Raw genomic sequence first — 24,993 nt, 5'->3', positions numbered from 1 at the left:
GAATATCTCATATATAAAATAGGCTACACTCTGGTCTACTAGCATCCGTAAAATAACTTGTAGCATAGGTTTACACGGTTAACAGTCCTATACTGTAATGTAGTAATCTAATGGTGCGTTGGGTTCGTAGTGTAGTTTCGCGGCCAGCTATCTAAACTTGTTATCATGGTCGAATTACCGGCCTGGGTGCTAGACGGCCTGGTGTTAGACAGTCTCACTCAGTTGTCATATTAAAAACTATTCTCCACCCTATGGCACAATGTGTAGAACTGCAGGAAATTAGCTCTAAAACAGCTCATTTTCCTCTCGGCACAATGAGATCAATTGCATGAAATGACAATTGCACAATTATTCTCTCTCCCCCATGGCAAAATGTGTAGAACACAATCTTTAAAACTGCAGAATTGCACGAAATTAACTCTAAAACTTAACAAATGCAGCAATGTGGTACGGATGTGGGTATGCAGACCCGCGAGCTACTGCGGCCCCCTATGAGGAGTTCAGGTTTTTTGTGGCCCCCACCCCCAACAAAATTGCCCATCCCTGCTCCAGGGGATCAGGGGATTACACGAGTGTCAGTCCAAGTCACCCAGTTCTTCCACTCTACACTGACCGGATGACCGCACGTCTACTCGCGGAGATATGGACCTAATCATTTAACAAGTCGCTATTGGATTTGTATCGGCATTATCAGTTTGATTTGCAGGTAAGTTGACTTAATTTTTTTATTTGTGTGTCTGAGGCACATCGAGTTGCAAATGTGAGTGTTCTCTGACTCACGTTTGTGGCTGCTAATATTATGGAGGGACCCTTCGGACACAGCTTGCTGCGTGGCCGTTGTCTGATCTGCATAAGTAATATATTAGGATAGTGTTGTTACATTGTTGTAACACATGTTGTTACAATGTACCAAGAGTTTCGTTCGGAAGAACCGACAATTAAACATTAGGGGACATAATAGGTTATTTGAAATCTGACGTTACAGCTATTACATTTAACAACCCATTTAAATTATATTCAAAAACAAGACGCGCAACTAGCCTACACGTGTTCCATAGAGAATATAATGGGAGATTTTCACAAGTATATATTGACACTCCCATATGGTACTTTAATGTTTTGAATTTCACCGTTTTGAGTTTCAATGTTTTGTGTTTCAATGTTTTGAGTTTTAATGTTTTGAGTTTCAATGTTTTGAGCCTTGAGTTTCTTTTTTTTATGAGTAAAATTCAGAGGTGTTTTTAGGATTGTAGCCTACAATAATCTCCACAGTGATGAGGAGTTGAATATCTGATCCTTACTTATGTTACTTGATTAGCAAGTAGGCCTACGAATTAGGAAGCAAGTAAAATAAGTACGCAGAAATGATTGAAATGCATGTCTGATAGCCTATGTTGCACATTTAACTTCTGAATCCTGAATATAGTCACTATTTTATAGTGTGTGTGTGTGTGTGTGTGTGTGTGTGTGTGTGTGTGTGTGTGTGTGTGTGTGTGTGTAGACAACACAAGCTTTGTGTTTATCTCCTAGACTGTTCTCAAGGCCAGAGTCTAGTTGTCTCCATCCTGCTGCTATGGACAGAGCTGCTGCTGCCAGAAATAGAATCAGTACAGTAACAAGGAGATGAGGACTACATTAGAATCAGTACAGTAACAAGGAGATGAGGACTACATTAGAATATTTACAGTAACAACGAGATGAGGACTACATTCGAATATTTACAGTAACAACGAGATGAGGATGAGGACTACATTAGAATATTTACAGTAACAAGGAGATGAGGTCTAATATAATATTTACAGTAACAAGGAGATGAGGACTACATTAGAATATTTACAGTAACAAGGAGATGAGGACTACATTAGAATATTTACAGTAGCAAAGAGATGAGGACTACATTAGAATATTTACAGTAACAACGAGATGAGGATGAGGACTACATTAGAATATTTACAGTAACAAGGAGATGAGGTCTAATATAATATTTACAGTAACAAGGAGATGAGGTCTAATATAATATTTACAGTAACAAGGAGATGAGGACTACATTACAATATTTACAGTGACAAGGAGATGAGGTCTACAATAGAATATTTACAGTAACAAGGAGATGAGGACTACGTTAGAATATTTACAGTAACAAAGAGATGAGGACTACATTAGAATATTTACAGTAACAACGAGATGAGGATGAGGACTACATTAGAATATTTACAGTAACAAGGAGATGAGGTCTAATATAATATTTACAGTAACAAGGAGATGAGGTCTAATATAATATTTACAGTAACAAGGAGATGAGGACTACATTACAATATTTACAGTGACAAGGAGATGAGGTCTAATATAATATTTACAGTAACAAGGAGATGAGGTCTAATATAATATTTACAGTAACAAGGAGATGAGGACTACATTACAATATTTACAGTGACAAGGAGATGAGGTCTAATATAATATTTACAGTGACAAGGAGATGAGGTCTAATATAATATTTACAGTAACAAGGAGATGAGGACAACATTAGAATATTTACAGTGACAATGAGATGAGGTCTAATATAATATTTACAGTAACAAGGAGATGAGGTCTAATATAATATTTACAGTAACAAGGAGATGAGGTCTAATATAATATTTACAGTAAAAAGGAGATGAGGTCTGTTTTTTCACCATGCTGGGAAGGGAACCATCCAGTAACCAGAGAATATTAGGTGCAAACGAAAGTAGGATGCTTGTATTGTTCTCTCTGGATTGGACATACTGGTCTGGGGGGGGTTATGGCTTGACACTTGGATCGCTGTTAAAGACTGGCTTGTGTTTGATGGTTTTGTCTATTTGGTGGGTCACAAAGATATTTTAAACCCCACTTTAATATAGTCTGTGTCACAGACAGCCTAGATGACACAGACCCAGACAGCCTAGATGACACAGACCCAGACAGCCTAGATGACACAGACCCAGACAGCCTAGATGACACAGACCCAGACAGTCTAGATGACACAGACCCAGACAGCCTAGATGACACAGACCCAGACAGTCTAGATGACACAGACCCAGACAGCCTAGATGACACAGACCCAAACAGCCTAGATGACACAGACCCAGACAGCCTAGATGACACAGACCCAGACAGCCTAGATGACACAGACCCAGACAGCCTAGATGACACAGACCCAGACAGCCTAGATGACACAGACCCAGACAGCCTAGATGACACAGACCCAGACAGCCTAGATGACACAGACCCAGACAGCCTAGATGACACAGACCCAGACAGCCTAGATGACACAGACCCAGACAGCCTAGATGACACAGACCCAGACAGCCTAGATGACACAGACCCAGACAGCCTAGATGACACAGACCCAGACAGCCTAGATGACACAGACCCAGACAGTCTAGATGACACAGACCCAGACAGCCTAGATGACACAGACCCAGACAGCCTAGATGACACAGACCCAGACAGCCTAGATGACACAGACCCAGACAGTCTAGATGACACAGACCCAGACAGCCTAGATGACACAGACCCAGACAGCCTAGATGACACAGACCCAGACAGCCTAGATGACACAGACCCAGACAGCCTAGATGACACAGACCCAGACAGCCTAGATGACACAGACCCAGACAGCCTAGATGACACAGACCCAGACAGTCTAGATGACACAGACCCAGACAGCCTAGATGACACAGACCCAGACAGCCTAGATGACACAGACCCAGACAGCCTAGATGACACAGACCCAGACAGCCTAGATGACACAGACCCAGACAGCCTAGATGACACAGACCCAGACAGTCTAGATGACACAGACCCAGACAGCCTAGATGACACAGACCCAGACAGCCTAGATGACACAGACCCAGACAGCCTAGATGACACAGACCCAGACAGCCTAGATGACACAGACCCAGACAGCCTAGATGACACAGACCCAGACAGCCTAGATGACACAGACCCAGACAGCCTAGATGACACAGACCCAGACAGCCTAGATGACACAGACCCAGACAGCCTAGATGACACAGACCCAGACAGCCTAGATGACACAGATATGTGTGTCACTGAGGAACAGCTATTCCTGTTAACACTAGAGTGAGATGACAAACACTCATGGGGGGATGGAGAGCGAGAGAGAGTGAGAGAGAGTGCAAGACGGTAGGAAAGGGAAGAGAGAGGACTTGGGGATAGAAGAGGCAGAGAAAAGATAGCAGGAAGACGGTGGGTAAGAAAGGAGAGAGAGAAAGGGGGGGAGAAAGAGAGAGACAGTTTGAGTCTGAGAGAGGGAAAGGGAGAGAGAGAACAGAGAACAGAGAATCAATGTACCAATGTAGGACTAATGAGATGTAGCAAAGATTCCATTACATGGCACTTACATAGTATATATAATTACTTTTTGGTTTATTTGAGAAAGATACTTAAGAGCGCCACTGTGTACCATTTCAAGGAAGTTCAGAGAGCTGCCTCAGAGTGTTTTCTGGGAACAACCTCTATTCCATATTCCTTGTCTTATATTCCCTATTCCACATCCCTATCCCTCCTGGGCAGCTTGTGTCCCTGGCTGGGCACATTGATCCAAGAAGCTATTGAGGAAACAGTGAAAGAACGTGTTTGTTTAGAGTCAGTAATGTTGTAGTATCTGCTAAGCTGGATTCCCATCTCACGAGGGGTTGGCCTCAGAGTATTCAGCTCCGTTTCAAAGAGCTGCCTGCTGCCATATTCACCAGCTGACACTGACACAAAAATAAATAAAAAACACACACACTGCGCACACACAACACACACACACATACACTGAAATACACACACACACACACACACACACACACACACACACACACACACACACACCCACACACACACACACACACACACACACACACACACACACACACACACACACACACACACACACACACACACACAAAGAACAAACAAACATTTCCTAGCTCATGCCTTGAGAGGGAGTAGCTCTGAATGCATCTGGCTGTGCCTGTAATGTGATCCTTTAGTAGGTTATAACTGTGTGTGTGTGTGTGTGTGTGTGTGTGTGTGTGTGTGTGTGTGTGTGTGTGTGTGTGTGTGTGTGTGTGTGTGTGTGTGTGTGTGTGTGTGTGTGTGTGTGTGTGTGTGTGTGTGTGTGTGTGGTGTGTGTGTGTGCGCGCACGCACTTGAGGGTTCAGGGGTTAGAGGTCAGAAGCCTGACGAGAATGGGTTGGTGCTGAGAGAACAACCTCTGGCTATCTCTTTAGCCCCTGACCTTTAACCCTCCCTGACCCCTGTGAGAGACCTTTTGTGTCCACTGAGCCTACAGGACATGTGGATGCTACCACGATTACGGATTGTCCTGAATGAATCGTGACATGCTTACCTCTCACCATTACAATAACAGAGGAGGTTAGCATTTTATATCATACCCCCAAGACATGCTAACCTCTCACCATTACAATAACAGAGGAGGTTAGCATTTGATATCATACCCCGAAGACATGCTAACCTCTCCCCATTACAATAACAGAGGAGGTTAGCATTTTTAAGGGGGTATGATATTTGCTAAACTTAATCGGCAAGTGTTTTCTGTGGTAGCCCTATCCTAAACCTTAACTTAACCATTAGGTAATAATGCCTAAACTTAACTGTCCAGTTGTTTCTTTTGTAACCGTAACCCTTTCCCAAACTTAAAACTTCTTTGGGACTGGGGGGCAGTATTGAGTAGCTTGGATGAATAAGGTGCCCAGAGTAAACTGCCTGCTACTCAGGCCAAAAAGCTAGAATATGCATATCATTAGTAGATTTGGATAGAAAACACTCTGAAGTTTCAAAAACCTGAGAAAAAAATCCATCCAGGAAGAGGGAAATCTGAGGTTTGTAGTTTTTCATTGGATTGCCTATCCTATATACAGTGTCTGTGGGGTCATATTGCACTTCCTAAGGCTTCCACTAGATGTCAACAGTCTTTAGAACGTTTTGTCATGATTCTAGTGTGAAGGGGGAGAGAATAAGAGCTGTTGGAATCAGGGGTCTGGCAGAATTTCATGAGCTAAGTCTTGCGCACGGCCATGAGTGTGAGCTGCGTTCCCTTTCATTTCTAAAGACAAAGGAATTGTCCGGTTGGAATATTATTGAAGATTTATGATAAAAACACCCTAAAGATTGATTCTATACATCGTTTGACATGTTTCTACGAACATTAATGGAACTTTTTTTGACTTTTCGTCTGCATTTGAATACTGGACTAAACGAGCGAACAAAAAGGAGGTATTTGGACATAAATTATGAACTTTATCGAACAAAACAAACATTTATCCTGGGAGTGCATTCCGATGAAGATCATCAAAGGTAAGTGAATATTTATAACGCTATTTCTGAGTTTTGTGACACCGCTCCTTGGTTGGAAAATGGCTGTATGGTTTTCTGTGGCTAGGCGCTGACCTAACATAATCGCATGGTGTGCTTTTACTGTAAAACTTTTTTGAAATCTGACACAGCGGTTGCATTAAGGAGAAGTTTATCTTTAATTGTATGTTTAACACTTGTATCTTTTATCAATGTTAATGATGAGTATTTCTGTAATTTGATGTGGCTCTCTGCACTTTCACCGGATGTTTGTTTGAGACAATGCATTTCTGAACATAACGTGCCAATTGCAAATGAGGTTTTTGGACATAAAGATGAACTTTATCGAACAAAACACACATTTATTGTCTAACATGGAGTCATGGGAGTGCCATCAGATGAAGATCATCAAAGGTAAGTGATTAATTTTAACGCTATTTCTGTCTTTTGTGACACCTCTCCTTGGTTGGAAAATGGCTGTATGGTTTTGTGTGGCTAGGCGCTGACCTAACATAATCGCATGGTGTGCTTTCGCCGAAAAGCCTTATTGAAATCAGACATTGTGGCTGGATTAACAAGAAGTTTATCTTTAAAGTGGTGTATAATACTTGTATGTTTGAGGAATTTTAATTATGAGATTTCTGTTGGCGCCCTGCAATTTCACTGGCTGTTGTCGAGGTGGGACGCTAGCATCCCACATATCCCAGAGAGGTTGAAATGTAACGTTTGGAGAACTTCGAAATTTGACGTTTGGAGAAACATCGACGAACATCAAAATCTGAAATCAAATTGGTAAAACCATGAGATCTTGTTGGCATGTGTTTGTGTGTGTGTGCACATGAATGCGCGTGTGTGTGTAATTTAGGCCCTGCTCTTATAGATTGATAAAAGCCTATAATGCTCTTCTTCTCCACCTCCCTTCTACTCTTTAAAAGGCCAGTGTCTGCTTGTTAGTGTGAGAACACACACAGGACAGAGATCCCACACTGACACAGGACAGAGATCCCACACTGACATAGGACAGAGATCCCACACTGACACAGTCTACTTTCATCTATCAGATGTATTCTTACCAGGAAGTCCCATTGATGGCATCAAAGACTTATTTTCCAAGGGAGATCATTCCCCATATGTACAAAGCATCTCAGAGTACACTATGGCAGTCGCCATAGTATAACCATTTTTGGTTCCAGGGGGAACCCTTTTAGGTTTCAGGTAGAACCCTTTTGGGTTCCATGTAGAACCCTCTGTGGAACCCAAAAGGGTTCTACCTGTAACAAACTATCTAGAACCTAAAACGGTTATTCGGCTGTCCCCATAGGAGAACCCCTTGAAGAACCCTTTTTGATTCCAGGTAGAACCCTTTTGGGTTCCATTTAGAACCCTCTACATGGAACTCAAAGGGTTCTACTTGGAACCAAAAATGTTTATCCTATGGGGAAAACCAAATAACCCTTTCAGAACCTTTTTTTCTAAGAGTGTAAAACATTTGGGGAATATGTCAACAATGGCCTAATGAAACAAATACCAAAAGATAGTTTTTGAGTGGGATTTTCCTTTAAGAGTGCTATCCATGTTATAACTGACTATTTTAATAAAATGTACCATAAAATATACTTATGATAGGCAGCATCTCCACTCTGTGATGTGTAATGTGAGGTTGAGATCGGTAGAAAAGCTGAGTTTTAAGCGCTGTTTGACAAGGCGGTGTAGAGGCTCTTAAATACAAGACTGAAATGTGTGTGTGACAGAGAGAAGGGTCATAAACAAAACATGCTCTCACAGTCTCACTGCAGAATTAGATGTTCCTCCACGTTTCCCCAAACGTCAAATTCCTAAATTGCTCTAAACATCACATTTCAAAGTGTTTTTGACATCCTGCGTTGACTCCTCCTGTCAGTATTGTTCCATTTCTCCAAACATCAAATTTAGAAGGTTAAGATTTTGGATAGGGTTAAAACATTAAGTTTAGTCACTCATTCTGAATGGTTAAGGTAGGGGTTAAGGTTTGGGATAGGTTTAAAACAAAAACCATTTTACAAGTGTCCACCACTGGGATCGAACACATAACCTTCTGATCCAGAGTCATGGGATTAGACCCATCCTTCACCCCATCGCCCTAGCAAAACCCAACCCTACTTAATGGTAATAACCTTCCCTGTTGCCCCTAGCAGACGGTTTTGAAAGCATTTCCCGACGTCCTCAGGACATGCATAGATGTCCAATTTTGAAGTCACTCTTGAGCAATCTGCCTGCATAAACAGGCGCAATAGTGCTACTGCTCTCAGTGGGGGAAAGAAAGAGGAGGAAGAAAGGGAGGAGATGGAGAGGCGGGGAGGGAAAGATGAAAGAAACTGCTACCTCCCTGTCAGGGGTTGAGGCAAGGGGGAGTGAGGGGCTATTTAATGCCCCAAAGTGCCATCAGTGCACCTCTCCTTTTATCTCCTGCCCTCCCTCTCTTTTCCTCTCTTTCTCTCCTTTTGAAAACTCTCCATTCTGTGAATTTAGAGGTGTGATGATGACTTTTCTTGCTCTGGTCATTTCACTGTTTTGTCTTCGTTCTCTTCCTTTCCTCATAAACTGGCCCAGTGTATTAAACCTCACCAGAAAGTAGCATTACGCATTACCACAGACAGATAGGACAACCGCCAACACAAAACACTGCAAGTTCTTTTTAAAGATCCTTACTGTCATTTAATTTTTTGTCATTTGAAATAGATGTCTAAGTCTTTTTGTAAATGATTGTAAAGCCCAATATGGATTTTGTGTTGGCGGTTGTGTATGTGTGTGTGTGCTCGTATGTGTGTGTGTGTGTCTTTCATCTTGTGCTTTCCCCACACTGACCTCCATGACTGGAGTCAATAGCTCTGACTGCACCACAGATAGAACAATGAGACAGATATTTTACCGGATGTATAAATATGAAGCATCCGCTTAGCGTTTCCACTCACTACCATATTTGGTAGCCCTCTGGCCGGCAGTGGGAGAAGATGGAATGAGGTCGATTTTGGCTGACATTCTGCACATTTTCTGATCGATGAAACATTTGATCTCAATACAGTTTTCTGTTCCCAAAACTAGAATCTGTTATGAACAGAGTGGACAAGGTTTTGTAGACTTTACCCTTTGCAAAAGTTATTTTTAAATCGCGTTGTTTAGAAGGAGTGCAATGGCGAATTGAGTTATTGCACACGCGCACTTCACAGAGGAGGTGTTCCCGAATGGAAATATGCAGATGTCTGCTCGAACTCGCCAATAGGATCTCGCTAGCTCGTGCTTGGCTCTGCCCACCTCCTTGCTTGTTCTGCCCACCATTGGAAATGACAGGCTGTGGTCTATCTTGGTTTAGTTATAGAAATCTTTGACTGCACTGTATCTTAGATTAATTCAGACTGTTTTGAGGAGTGTATACTGGCTACGGCATCTCACAATGGACAACCAGTGCTATTGCCTATTTTTTTCTTGTTTTTCAAGTGAAGGTTTTTTAAGGGAGTATATGAGCACACTCTTTCGGTTCGGATAGCCAAACCGAAGCATGCTGACGCCTTTAGTATGTATAGAGAATGTAGTAGTGACTGTATACACTGCCTTCGGAAAGTATTCAGACCCCTTGACTTTTTCCACATTTAGTTAGGTTACAGCCTTATTCTAAAATGTATTAAATTGTTTTTTTCCACTCATCAATCTACACACAATACCCCATAATGACAAAGAAAAAAATGGTTTTTGAAAAAAATAATATGGAAATATCACGTTTACATAAGTATTCAGACCCTTTACTCAGTACTTTGTTGAAGCACCTTTGGCAGTGATTACAGCCTCGAGCCTTCTTGGGTATGACGCTAGAATCTTGGCACACCTGAATTTAGAGAGTTTCTCCAATTATTCTCTGCAGATCCTCTCAAGATCTGTCAGGTTGGATGGGGAATATTCCTTTGAGCGTGGTGAAGTTATTACAGTTTCGATTGTGCATCAATACACCCAGTCACTACAAAGATACAGGCATCCAAAGATACAGGCATCAGAGAGGAAGGAAACCACTCAGGTATTTCACCATGAGGCCAATGGTGACTTTAAAGCAGTTACAGAGTTTAATGACTGTGATAGGAGAAAACTGAGGAATGATCAACAACATTGTAGTTAGTCCACAATATTAACCTAAATGAATGAGTGAAAAGAATGAAACCTGTACAGAATAAAAAATATTCCAAAACATGAATCCTATTTGCAACAAGGCACTAAAATAATACTGCAACAATTGTGGCAAAGCAATTCACTTTTGGTCCTTAATACAAAGTGTTATGTTTGGGGCAAATCAAATACAACATTTTACTGAGTACCACTCTCCATATGTTCAAGCATAGTGGTGGCTGCATCATGTTATGGGTATCCTTGTAATTGTTAAGGACTGGGGAGTTGTTCAGGATAAAAAATGCATGGAATGGAGCTAAGCACAGGCAACATCCTAGGGGAAAACCTGATTCAGTCTGCTTTCCAACAAACACTGGGAGATGAATTCACCTTTCAGCAGGACAAAACACAAGGACAAATTTACACTGGAGTTGCTTACCAAAAAGACAGTGAATGTTTCTGACAGGCCGAGTTACTTAAATCTACTTGAAAATCTATGACAAGACCTGAAAATGGTTGCAAAGAAGTGATCAACAACCAATTTGAATTTTGAAAAGAATAATGGACAAATGTTGCACAATCCAGGTGTGGAAAGCTCTTAGAGACTTACAGTTGAAGTCGGAAGTTTACATACACCTTAGCCAAATACATTTAAACTCAGTTTTTCACAATCCCTGACATTTAACCCTAGTAAAAATGCCCTGTCTTAGGTCAGTTAGGATCACCAATTTATTTTAAGAAGGTGAAATGTCAGAATAATAGTAGAGAGAATGATTTATTTCAGCTTTTAATTATTTCATCATATTCCCAGTGGGTCAGAAGTTTACATACACTCAATTAGTATTTGGTATCATTGCCATTAAATTGTTTAACTTGGGTCAAATGTTTCAGGTAGCCTTCCACAAGCATCCCACAATAAGTTGGGTGAATTTTGTCCCATTCCTCCTGACAGAGCTGGTGTAACTGAGTCAGGTTTGTAGGCCTCCTTGCTCGCACACGCTTTTTCAGTTCTGCCCACAAATCTTCTATAGGATGGAGGTCAGGGCTTTGTGATGGCCACTCCAATACCTTGACTTTGTTGTCCTTAAGCCATTTTGCCACAACTCCCGGAAGTATGCTTGGGGTCATTGTCCTGACTGATGTCTTGAGATGTTGCTTCAATATATCCACATCATTTTCCTTGCCATCTATTTTGTGAAGTGCACCAGTCCCTCCTGCAGCAAAGCACCCCACAACATGATGCTGCCACCCCTGTGTTTCACGGTTGGGATGGTGTTCTTCGGCTTGCAAGCCTCCCCCTTTTTCCTCCAAACATAAAGATGGTCATTATGGCCAAGCAGTTCTATTTTTATTTCATCAGACCAGAGGACAGTTCTCCAAAAAGTATGATTTTTGTCCCCATGTGCAGTTGCAAACCGTAGTTTGGCTTTTTTATGGCGATTTTGGATCAGTGGCTTCTTCCTTGCTGAGCGGCCTTTCAGGTTATGTCGATATAGGACTCGTTTTACTGTGGACATAGATACTTTTGTACCTGTTTCCTCCAGCATCTTCACAAGGTCCTTTGCTGTTGTTCTGGGATTGATTTGCACTTTTCGCACCAAAGTACGTTCATCACTAGGAGACAGAACGCGTCTCCCTCCTGAGCGGTATGACGGTTGCGTGGTCCCATGGTGTTTATACTTGCGTATTATTGTTTGTACAGATGAACGTGGTACCTTCAGGCATTTGGAGATTGCTCCCAAGGATGAACCAGACTTGTGGAGGTCTACAACTTTTTTTCTGAGGTCTTGGCTGATTTATTTTGATTTTCCCATGATGTCAAGCAAAGAGGCTCTGAGTTTGAAGGTAAGCCTTGAAGTACATCCACAGGTACACCTCCAATTGACTCAAATTATGTCAATTAGCCTATCAGAATCTTCTAAAGCCATGACATAATTTTCTGGAATTTCCAAGCTGTTTAAAGGCACAGTCAACTTAGTGTATGTAAATTTCTGACCCACTGGAATTGTGATACAGTGAGTTATAATCTGTCTGTAAACAATTGTTGGGAAAAGTTACTTGTGTCATGCACAAAGTATATGCCAAAACTATAGTTTGTTAGCAAGAAATGTGTGGAGTGGTTGAACAATGAATTTTAATGACTCCAACCTAAGTGTATGTAAACTTCCGACTTCAACTGTACCCAGAAAGACTCACAGCTGTATTCGCTTGTCAAAGATGCTTCTACAAAGCATTGACTTTCATTTTCAATAAATTTGCAAAAAATTCTAAAATCAAAGGTTTTCACTTTGTCATTATAGGGTATTGTGTGTAGATGGGTGAGAATAAATAAATACAAATAATAATATATTTAATCCATTTTGAATTCAGGCTGTAACATATTTTCTTTGTTGATATATAAGTCATGAGGTATGAATACTTTCTGAAGGCATTGTAGTGAGTTGTAGTAGAATGCAGTAGTGAGTGTATATATTGTAATATGTAGTGAATTGTAGTAGTCTGTAATGGTGAGTTTTAGTAGTCTGTATTAGTGAGTTGTAGTCTGTAATAGTGAGATGTAATAGTCTGTAATAGTGAGCTGAAGTAGTCTGTAGTTGTGAGTTGCAGGAGTCTGTAATAGTGAGTTTAAGGAGTCTGTAATAGGGAGTTTAAGTAGTCTGTAATAGTGAGTTGAAGTAGTCTATAGTAGTGAGGTGTAGGAGTCTGTAATAGTTAGATGTAGTAGTCTGTAATGGTGAGATGTAGTAGTCTGTAATGGTGAGTTGAAGTAGTCTGTAGTAGTGAGTTGTAGGAGTCTGTAATAGTGAGTTGAAGTAGTCTGTAATAGTGTGTTTAAGTAGTCTGTAATAGTGAGTTTAAGTAGTCTGTATTAGTGAGTTGAAGTAGTCTGTAATAGTGAGATTAAGTAGTCTGTAATAGTGAGTTATAGTAGTCTGTAATAGTGAGTTATAGTAGTCTAATAGTGAGTTGTAGGAGTCTGTAATAGTGAGTTGTAATAGTCTGTAATAGTGAGATGTAGTAATCTATAATAGTGAGTTGAAGTAGTCTGTAATAGTGAGTTTAAGGAGTCCGTAATAGTTAGATGTAGTAGTCTGTAATGGTGAGATGTAGTAGTCTGTAATGGTGAGTTGAAGTAGTCTGTAGTAGTGAGTTGTAGGAGTCTGTAATAGTGAGTTGAAGTAGTCTGTAATAGTGTGTTTAAGTAGTCTGTAATAGTGAGTTTAAGTAGTCTGTATTAGTGAGTTGAAGTAGTCTGTAATAGTGAGATTAAGTAGTCTGTAATAGTGAGTTATAGTAGTCTGTAATAGTGAGTTATAGTAGTCTAATAGTGAGTTGTAGGAGTCTGTAATAGTGAGTTGTAATAGTCTGTAATAGTGAGATGTAGTAATCTATAATAGTGAGTTGAAGTAGTCTGTAATAGTGAGTTTAAGGAGTCCGTAATAGTGAGTTGTAGGAGTCTGTAATAGTGAGATGTAGTAGTCTGTAATAGTGAGATGTAGTAGTCTGTAATGGTGAGATGTAGTAGTCTGTAATGGTGAGTTGAAGTAGTCTGTAGTAGGGAGTTGTAGGAGTCTGTAATAGTGAGTTTAAGTAGTCTGTAATAGTGAGTTTAAGTAGTCTGTAATAGTGAGTTTAAGTAGTCTGTAATAGTGAGTTTAAGTAGTCTGTAATAGTGAGTTTAAGTAGTCTGTATTAGTGAGTTGAAGTAGTCTGTAATAGTGAGTTAAAGTAGTCTGTAATAGTGAGTTGAAGTAGTCTGTATTAGTGAGTTTAAGTAGTCTGTATTAGTGAGTTTAAGTAGTCTGTATTAGTGAGTTTAAGTAGTCTGTATTAGTGAGTTGAAGTAGTCTGTAATAGTGAGTTTAAGTAGTCTGTATTAGTGAGTTAAAGTAGTCTGTAATAGTGAGTTGAAGTAGTCTGTAATAGTGAGTTGAAGTAGTCTAGTAGTGAGTTGTAGGTGTCTGTAATAGTGAGTTATAGTAGTCTGTAATAGTGAGTTATAGTAGTCTGTAATAGTGAGTTATAGTAGTCTGTAATAGTGAGTTGTAGTAGTCTGTAATAGTGAGTTGTAGTAGTCTGTAATAGTGAGATGTAGTAATCTATAATAGTGAGTTGAAGTAGTCTGTAATAGTGAGTTTAAGGAGTCTGTAATAGTGAGTTGTAGGAGTCTGTAGTAGTGAGTTTAAGTAGTCTGTAATAGTGAGTTGTAGTAATCAAATCAAATTGTATTTGTCACATACAACGTGGCTGGAAGATGTTAATGTGAATGTAGCGAAATGCTTGTGCTTCTGGTTCCGACAGTGCAGTAATATCTAACAAGTAATCTAACAATTCCCCAACAACTACCTAATACACACAAATCTAAAAGGGGTGAATGAGAATATGTACATATAAATATATGGACGAGCGATGGCCGAGCGGCATAGACAAGGTACAATAAATGGTATAAAATACAGTATATACATATGATATGAGTAATGTAAAATATGTAAACATTATTAAAGTGTCATTATTTAAAGTGGCATGGTTTAAAGTGACTGGTAAAATCCATTTGGTAAAGTGGCCAATGATTGGGTCTCCATGTAGGCAGCAGCCTCTCTGAGTTAGTGATTGCTGTTTAGCAGTCTGATGGACTTGAGATAGAAACTGTTCTTCAGTCTCTCGGTCCCAGCTTTGATACACCTGTACTGACCTCGCCTTCTGGATGATAGCGGGGTGAACAGACAGTGGCTCGGGTGGTTGTTGTCTTTGATTATATTTTTTGCCTTCCTGTGACATCGGGTGCTATAGGTGTCATGGAGGGCAGGTAGTTTGCCCCCGGTGATGCGTTGTGCAGACCGCACCACCCTCTGGAGAGCCTTGCGGTTGAGGGTGGAGCAGTTGCCGTACCAGGCTGTGAAACAGCCCGACAGGATGCTCTCAATTGTGGATCTGTAAAAGTTAGTCAGGGTTTTGGGTGACAAGCCAAATTTCTTCAGCCTCCTGAGGTTGAAGAGGCACTGTTGCGCCTTCTTCACCACTCTGTCTGTGTGGGTGGACCATTTCAGTTTGTCATTGATGTGTACGCCGAGGAACTTAAAACTGTCCACTTTCTCCACTGGTGTCCCTTCGATGTGGATAGGGGGGTGCTCCCTCTGCTGTTTCCTGAAGTCCACAATCATCTCCTTTGTTTTGTTGACGTTGAGTGAGAGGTTGTTTTCCTGACACCACACTCCGAGTGCCCTCACCTCCTCCCTGTAGGCTGTCTCGTTGTTGTTGGTAATCAAGCCCACTACTGTTGTGTCGTCTGCAAACTTGATGATTGAGTTGGAGGCGTGCATGGCCACGCAGTCGAGGGTGAACAGGGTGTACAGGAGGGGGCTGAGCATGGACCCTTGTGGGGCCCCAGTGTTGAGGGTCAGCGAGGTGGAGATGTTGTTTCCTACCTTCACCACCTGGGGGCGTCCCGTCAGAAAGTCCAGGACCCAATTGCACAGGGTGTGGTTGAGGCCCAGGGCCTCCAGCTTGATGATGAGTTTGGAGGGTAATATGGTGTTGAATGCTGAGCCGTAGTCAATGAACAGCATTCTTACATATACTACCGTTCAAAAGTTGGGTCACTTAGAAATGTCCTTGTTTTTGAAAGAAACAAATTTTTTTGTCCATAAAAATAACATCAAATTGATCAGAAATACAGTGTAGACATTGCTAATGTTGTAAATGACTATTGTAGCTGGAAACGGCAGATTTTTAATGGAATATCTACATAGGCGTACAGAGGCCCAGTATCAGCAACCATCACTCCTGTGTTCCAATGGCACGTTGTGTTAGCTAATCCAAGTTTATCATTTTAAAATGCTAATTGATCATTACAAAACCCTTTTGCAATTTTGTTAGCACAGCTGAAAACTGTTGTCCTGAATAAAGAAGCAATAATACTGGCCTTCTTTAGACTAGTTAGTATCTGGAGCATCAGCATTTGTGGGTTCGATTACAGGCTCAAAATGGCCAGAACAAAGACCTTTCTTCTGAAACTCTGTCACAAAAAATGTCGTACTCGTCACGGAAAATGTCGTACTGGAGAGAAGAGGACCAAGGCGCAGCGAGAATGTGAATACTCATATTTTAATTACCAAAAAAGGAGTAAAGCATCCACTTGACAAAACAATATACAGAGCTTACGACAGCAACAGTTTTACAGGCTCTACAAACGCAGTGCAAAAACAACTACCCACAACCCCAAAGAAAAACACACACACCTATATAGGACTTCCAATCAAAGGCAACGCAACACACCTGCCTTCAATTGGAAGTCCCAATCACCAACAAACATTCACACACACAAAACTGCCACGTCCTGACCCCAAAACTAATACAATAGCTCCATCTGCTGATCAGGACGTGACAAACTCGTCAGTCTATTCTTGTTCTGAGAAATGAAGGCTATTCCATGCGAGAAATTGCCAAGAAACTGAACTTCTCGTACAATGCTGTGTAATACTCCCTTCACAGAACAGTGCAAACTGGCTCTAACCAGAATAAAAAGAGAAGTGGGAGGCCCCGGTGCACAACTGAGCAAGAGGACAAGTACATTAGAGTGTCTAGTTTGAGAAACAGACGCCTCACAGGTCCTCAACCGGCAGCTTCATTAAATAGTACCAGCAAAACACCAATCTCAAAGTCAACAGTGAAGAGGCGACTCCAGGATGCTGGCCTTCTAGGCAGAGTTGCAAAAAAAGAGACATATCTCAGACTGGCCAATAAAAAGAAAAGATTAAGATGGGCAAAAGAACAGACACTGGACAGAGGAACTCTGCCTAGAAGGCCAGCATCCCGATGTTGCCCCTTCACTGTTTACAACATTAACAATGTCTACACTGTATTTCTAATACATTTTATTTTATTGGACATAAAAATGTGCCTTTCTTTTAAAAACAAGAACATTTCCAAGTGACCCCAAACTTTTGAACGTTAGTGTAGGTATTTCTCTTGTCCAGATGGGATAGGGCAGTGTGATTGCGATTGCATCGTCTGTGGAACTGTTAGGGCGGTATGCAAACTGAGGTGGGTCTTGGGTGGCCGGTAAGGTGGAGGTGATATGATCCTTGACTTGTCTCTCAAAGCACTTCATGATGACAGAAGTAGTCATTTAGTTCAGTTATCTTTGCCTTCTTGGGTACAGGAACAATGGTGGCCATCTTGAAGCATGTGAGGACAGCAGACTGGGATAGGGAGCGATTGAATATGTCCGTAATCACTGCAGCCAGCTGGTCTGCACATGCTCTGCACATGCTCTGATGATGCCGCTCGGGATGCCGTCTGGGCCAGCAGCCTTGGGAGGGTTAACACGTTTAAATGTTTTACTCATGTCGGCCACAGAGAAGGAGGGGGGGGGCTCAGTTCTTGTTACTGGGCCGCGATGGTGGCACTGTATTATCCTCAAGTGGGCAAAGAAGGTGTTTAGTTTGTCTGGATGTGTGACGTCGGTGTCCTTGACGTGGCTGGTTCTCTTTTTGTAGTCCATGATTTCCTGTAGACCCTGCCACATACGTCTCGTGTCTGAGCCGTTGAATTGCGACTCCACTTTGTCCCTGTACCGGCATTTCGCTTGTTTGATTGCCTTGCGGAGGGAATAACTGTCACGGCCGTCGTATGAATTGGACCAAGGCGCAGCGGGTATGTGTATGCTCATTTTTATTCACCAAAACAAAACACGAAAACGATAAACGGACGACCAACAGTCTTGTAGGCAACACACAGCTATACAAAGAACAATCTCCAACAATCCCCAAAACAAACAAACTCCTAATTATAGGACCTTCAATCAGAGGCAACAATAATCAGCTGTCTCCAATTGAAGGCCCCAATCCCAAATACTAAACATAGAAATAAACACCCTAGAAACAGACATAGAACTGTACAACATAGAACTAAACCAAAAACCCCAGAAACATGAATAAAACGCCCCTCTACATAAACACACACTCAAAACCATATAAAACAAATTACCCCTGCCACGTCCTGACCAAACTATAATAACAAATAACCCCTTTACTGGTCAGGACGTGACAATAACTACACTGTTTATATTCAGCCATATTCCCAGATCTCTTTCCATTGTTAAATGTGGTGGTTCACGCTTTCAGCTTTGCGCAAATGCCGCCATCAATCCACGGTTTCTGGTTAGGGTAGGTTTTAATAGTCACAGTGGGTACAACATCTCCAATGCACTTCCTTATAAATTCACTCACTGAGTCAGCGTATAGGTCGATGTTATTCTCTGAGGCTGACAGGAACATATCCAAGTCTGCGTGATCAAAACAATCTTGAAGTATGGATTCCGATTGGTCAGACCAGCGTTGAATGGTTCTAGTCACTGGTACATCCTGTTTGAGTTTCTGCCTATGAGACGGTAGAGCAAGATGGCATCGTGGTTGGATTTGCCAAATGGAGGGCGGGGGAGGGATTTGTATGCATCGCAGAAGTTAGAGTAGGAGTGGTCAAGTATATTACCCCCACGCGTAGTGCAATCAATATGCTGATAGAATTTAGGTAGCCTTGTTCTCAAATTTACTTTGTTAAAATCCCCAGCTACAATAAATGCAGCCTCAGGATATATGGTTTCCAGTTTCCATAGAGTCCAGTGAAGTTCCTTTAGGGCCATCTTGGTGTCTGCTTGAGGGGGAATGTACACAGCTGTAACGATAACTGATGAGAATTCCCTTGGAAGGTAATATAGTCGGCATTTGATTGTGAGGAATTCTAGGTCGGGTGAGCAGAAGGACTTGAGTTCCTGTATGTTGTTATGATTACACCATGAGTCGATAATCATGAAGCATACACCCCTGCCCTTCCTCTTCCCATAGAGGTGTTTATCTCTGTCGGCGTGATGCATGGAGAAGCCTGGTGGCTGAACCGATTCCGACAACATATCCTGAGAGAGCCATGTTTCCATGAAACAGAGAATGTTACAATCTCTGATGTCTCTCTGGAAGGCAATCCTTGCTCGAATTTCGTCTACCTTGTTGTCAAAAGACTGGACATTGGCGGGTATGTGCACGTCTGGAGCGGTGGGCGATGTGCACGTCTACGGAGCCTGACCAGGAGGCCGCTCCGTCTGCCTTGGGTCGGCCTCTGGGATTAAATCCATTGTCCTGGGTGGTGGTCCAAACAGAGGATCCGCTTCGGGAAAGTTGTATTCCTGGTCGTAATGTTGGTAAGTTGACGTCGCTTTTATATCCAATAGTTCTTCCCGGCTGTACGTAATAAGACTTAAGATTTCCTGGGGTAACAATTTAAGAAATAAACAAAATACTGCATAGTTTCCTAACGATTCGAAGCGAGGCGACCATCTCTGTCGGCGCCAGTAGTCTGTGATAATGAGTCGAAGTAGTCTGTAATGCTGGCCATGGTCACTCACTAGTGCTTGCTTTGTCTGTGTGTCTGTATGTGCATGTGTGCGTGTGTGCGTGTGCATGTGCGTGTGTGTGTGTTGGGGGCGAGCTGAGCCGAGCAGGCTGTCTAGGTTAGGGCGACCTGACTGTGACTGTGGAGCTGATTGTTTATTAAGCTGGAGATTAGACACCCACCGCGCCAGAGTCTGCCGCTGCTCTGTGTGTGTGTGTGTGTGTGTGTGTGTGTGTGTGTGTGTGTGTGTGTGTGTGTGTGTGTGTGTGTGTGTGTGTGTGTGTGTGTGTGTGTGTGTGTGTGTGTGCGTGCGGGTGGGGGGGTGTATGTATGTGTGCGTGAATGCCAGAGTCCTTGTCTGAGGAAAGGGAAGTCTTTAAAAGCTTGTAGTAAAGACCATGTTTTTCTCTCTGTTCTCTCTCCCCCTCTTCTCTCTCGCTCTCTCAATTTCAATTTAAGGGGCTTTATTTTCATGGGAAACATTTGTTTACATTGGCAAAGCAAGTTAAATATATAATAAACAACAGTGAAATAAACAATAAAAAATTACACTTAACATTACACTCGGAAAAGTTCCAAAAGAATAAAGACATTTCCAATGTCATATTATGTCTACAGTGAGGGGAAAAAGTATTTGATCCCCTGCTGATTTTGTACGTTTGCCCACTGACAAAGAAATGATCTGTCACGTCCTGACCAGTAAAAGGGGTTGTTTGTTATTGTAGTTTGGTCAGGGCGTGGCAGGGGGTGTTTGTTTAGTGTGTTTAGTTTTTTGTGGGAAAATGTTCTATGTTAGTATATTTCTATGTCTGTGTCTATTTAGTCTATTTCTATGTTCAGGGTTTTTGGTTTGGCCTTCAATTAGAAGCAGCTGTTCTTCGTTGCTTCTAATTGGAGGTCATATTTAAGTAGGGGTTTTTGTCACTGTGTTTGTGGGTAGTTGTGTCCTGTTCCGTGTATAGCGTGTTGCCTTACAGGACTGTCTTCGTCGGTGTTTGTTATTTTGTTCAGTGTTCACATTTCTTCTAAATAAAAGAAGATGAGTATACACATTCCCGCTGCATTTTGGTCTAATCCATACGACGAACGTTACATGATCAGTCTATAATTTTAATGGTAGGTTTATTTGAACAGTGAGAGACAGAGTAACAACAAAAAAATCCTGAAAAATGCATGTCAAAAATGTTATAAATTGATTTGTATTTTAATGAGGGAAATAAGTATTTGACCCCTCTGCAAAACATGACTTAGTACTTGGTGGCAAAACCCTTGTTGGCAATCAGAGGTCAGACGTTTCTTGTAGTTGGCCACCAGGTTTGCTCTCTCTCTCTTTCTTTCGCTGTCCACCTCTCTCCTGCTCTCACTCTCTCTCTCCACCTCTCTCTCTCTCTCTCTCTCTCTCACTCAATTCAATTTAATGGTTTTATTGGCATGGGAAACATATGTTTACATTGCCAAATCAAGTGAAGTACAAAAGCTCTCTCTCGCTCAATCTCTGGCTCTCTCTTTCCACCCCTCTCCCTCTCTCTCTCTCTCTCTCTCTCTTTCTCTCTCTCACACTCTCTCAATTCAATTTCAATTTAAGGGAATATATTGGCATGGGAAACATATATTTACATTGCCAAAGCTAGTGAAATAGAAGTGAAACAATAAAAAATGTACAGTAGACATTACACTCACAAAAGTTACAAAAGAACAATGCATTTCAAATGTCATATTATGTCTATATTCAGTGTTAAAGTACAAAAGGGAAAATAAATAAACATAAATATGGGTTGTATTACAATGGTGTTTGTTCTACACTGGTTGCCCTTTTCTTGTGGCAACAGGTAACAAATATTGCTTCTGTGATTGGACACTGGTATTTCACCCAATAGATATGGGCGTTTATCAAAATTGGATTTGTTTTTGAAAATTTTGTGGGTCTGTGTAATCTGAGGGAAATATGTGTCTCTAATATGGTCATACATTTGGCTGGAGTTTAGGAAGTGCAGCACAGTTTCCACCTCATTTTGTGGGCAGTGTGCACATAGCCTGTCTTCGCTTGAGAGCCAGGTCTGCCTATGGCGGACTCTCGCAATAGCAAGGCTATGCTCACTGAGTCTGTACATAGTCAAAGATTTCCTTAATTTTGGGTCAGACTCAGTGGTCAGGTATTCTGCCAAATAGGGCCAAATAGCATTCTAGTTTGCACAGTTCTTTTGTAATTTGATAATTAGCGGGTTTAAGCCTAATTCTGCTCTGCATGCAATATTTGGTGTTTTACATTGTACACAGGATATTTTTGCAGAATTCTGCATGCGGTCTCAATTTGGTGTTTGTCCTATTTTGTAAATTCTTGGTTGGTGAGCGGACCCCACACCTCCCAACCATGAAGGGCAATGGGTTCTATAACTGATTCAAGTATTTTTTGGCAGATCCTAATTGGTATGTCAAATGTATGTTCCTTCTTGGCCCTTCAGATCATTCACAGTTTTGTGGAAGTTACCTGTGGTGCTGATGTTTAGGCCAAGGTATGTATAGTTTTTTTGTGTGCTCTAGGGCAACAATGTCTAGATGTAATTTGTATTTTTGGTCCTGGCAACTGGACCTTTTTTGGAACACCATTATTTTTGTCTTACTGAGATTTACTGTCAGGGCCCAGGTCAGACAGTATCTGTGCAGAAGATCTAGGTGCTGCTGTAGGCCCTCCTTGGTTGGGGACAGAAGCACCAGATCATCAGTAAACAGTAGACATTTGTCTTCAGATTCTAGTTGGGTGACGCCGGGTGCTGCAGACTGTTGTAGTGCCCTTGCCAATTCATTGATATATACAGTGCATTCGGAAAGTATTCAGACCCCTTCCCTTTTTCCACATTTTGTTAAGTTTCAGCCTTATTCTAAAATGTATTAAATAAAACATTTTCCTCATCAATCTACACGCAATACCCCATAATGACAAAGTGAAAACAAGTTTTGTACATTTATTAACATTTTTAAATAGAAATATCACCTTTAAATCAGTATTCACACCTTTTGCTATGAGACTCAAAATCGAGCTCATGTGTTTCCATTGATCATCCTTGAGATGTTTCTACAACTTGATTGGAGTCCACCTGTAGCAAATTCAATTGATTGGGCATGATTTGGAAATGCACACACGTCTATATAAGGTCCCACAGTTGATGGTGTCACGCCCTGATCTGTTTCTCCTGTTCCTGTGATTGTCTCCACCCCCTCCAGGTGTCGCTTATTTTCCCCAGTGTATTTATCCCTGTGTTTCCTGTCTCGCTGTGCCAGTTCGTCTTGTATGTTAGTCAAGTCAACCAGCGTGTTTTTCCCGTACTCCTTTTGCTTTTCTCTTTTTGATAGTCTTCCCGGTTTTGACCCCTTCCTGACTCTGGACTACTTTCCTGCCTGTCTGACCATCCTGCCTGCCCTGACCTTGATTCTGCCTGCCCTTCGGTACCTTTTGGAATATGAACTGGTTTTGACCCTTTTGCCTGTCTACGACCATTCTCTTGCCTTACCCTATTGGATTAATAACTATTGTAAGACTCCAACCATCTGCCTCCTGTGTCTGCATCTGGGTCTCGCTTTGTGTCATGATAGACAGTGCATGTCAGAACAAAAACCAAGCCATGAGGTCGAAGGAATTGTCCGTAGAGCTCCGAGACAGGATTGTGTCGAGGCATAGATCTGGGGAAGGGTACCAAAAAATGTCTGCAGCATTGAAGGTCCCCAGGAACACAGTGGTCTCCATCATTCTTAAATGTAAGAAGTTTGGAACCACCAAGACTCTTCCTAGAGCTGGCCTCACGGCCAAACTGAGCAATCGGGGGAGAAGGGCCTTGGTCAGGAAGTTGACCAAGAACCCGATGGTCACTCTGACAGAGGTCCAAAGTTCCTCTGTGGAGATGGGAGAAACTTCCAGAAGGACAACCATCTCTGCAGCACCACCAATCAGTTCTTTATGGTAGAGTGGCCAGACGGAAGCCACTCCTCAGTAAAAGGCACATGACAGCCCACTTGGAGTTTGCCAAAAGGCACCTAAAGACTCTCTGACCATGAGAAACAAGATTATTTGGTGTGATGAAACCAAGATTGAACTCGTTAGCCTGAATTCCAAGTGTCACGTCTGAAGGAAACCTGGAACCATCCCTATGGTGAAGCATGGTGGTGGCAGCATCATGCTGTGGGGATGTTTTTCAGCGGCAGGGACAGGGACATTAGTCAGGATCGAGGGAAAGATGAACGGAGCAAAGTACAGAGAGATCCTTGATGAAAACCTGCTCCAGAGTGTTCAGGACCTCAGACTAGTGTGAAGGTTCACCTTCCAACTGGACAATGACTCTAAGCACACAGCCAAGACAACACAGAAGTGGCTTCGGGACAAGTCTCTGATTGTCCTTGAGTGGCCCAGTCAGGGCCCAGACTTGAATCCGATTGAACATCTCTGGAGAGACCTTACAAAAGCTGTGCAGCAACGCTCCCCATCCAACCTGACAATGCTTGAGAGGATCTGCAGAGAATAATGGGAGAAACTCCCAAAATACAGGTGTGTCGAGCTTGTAGCGTCATACCCAACAAGACTCAAGGCTGTAATCGCTGCCAATGGTGCTTCAACGAAGTACTGAGTAAAGGGTCTGAATACTTACATAAACACGATATTTCCTTTTTTTGTCATACATTTGCAAAAATTTCTAAGAACTTGTTTTTGCTTTGTCATTATAGGGTATTGTGTAGATTGATGAAGAAGAAAAAACAATTTAATCCATTTTAGAATAAGGCTGTAACGTAAGAAAATGTGACCCATTTCTGAAAAAGAACCATTTGAATGTTTTCTTTATTTTTTATCAAAATGCGTTTCTTTTCTTAGAAATGCCTTCTGGAACATGTGAATTTTTATGTGCCTTAATAACAAACTTGTATGCCATCTGTAAATATGAATGACATTGTTAAATTATGAGCCTTGTTGGTTTAGCCACAGAAAAAGTCAGCAACCTTCCCACTAGCCATGATTGGCTGAGATAATGAGTGGGCTGGACATGCCGAGAGAGGAATTCGGATTGTTCTGCCATATAGTCTAACTAGCTACATTTCCAGATATTACACATTTCTAATTTTGACAGAAAGTGGTTTCATTTCAAG

General features: G+C 41.7%; 1 protein-coding gene across 5 annotated transcripts in view; it reads left to right on the top strand.

The window, feature by feature from the left end:
- Nucleotides 1-538: 538 nt before the first annotated feature.
- greb1 (growth regulating estrogen receptor binding 1) overlaps nucleotides 539-24,993 on the top strand; it is a 90,401-nt gene continuing 65,946 nt past the window's right edge. For 2 of the 5 annotated variants that reach the window (XM_045714802.2, XM_045714791.2), the window contains exon 1: nucleotides 540-706. The gene's annotated coding sequence lies outside the window, so the exon portion shown is untranslated. Of the gene's footprint in view, nucleotides 707-24,993 lie in introns of all 5 variants that reach the window. The other 3 variants (XM_045714796.2, XM_045714811.2, XM_045714795.2) reach the window with 2 other exon arrangements.

This window comes from Salmo salar, chromosome 01, assembly GCF_965601325.2.
Source record: "Salmo salar chromosome 01, fSalSal1, whole genome shotgun sequence".
In the NCBI taxonomy this organism is placed as follows: domain Eukaryota; kingdom Metazoa; phylum Chordata; class Actinopteri; order Salmoniformes; family Salmonidae; genus Salmo; species Salmo salar.
This window is presented reverse-complemented; position numbering and strand designations above follow the sequence as displayed.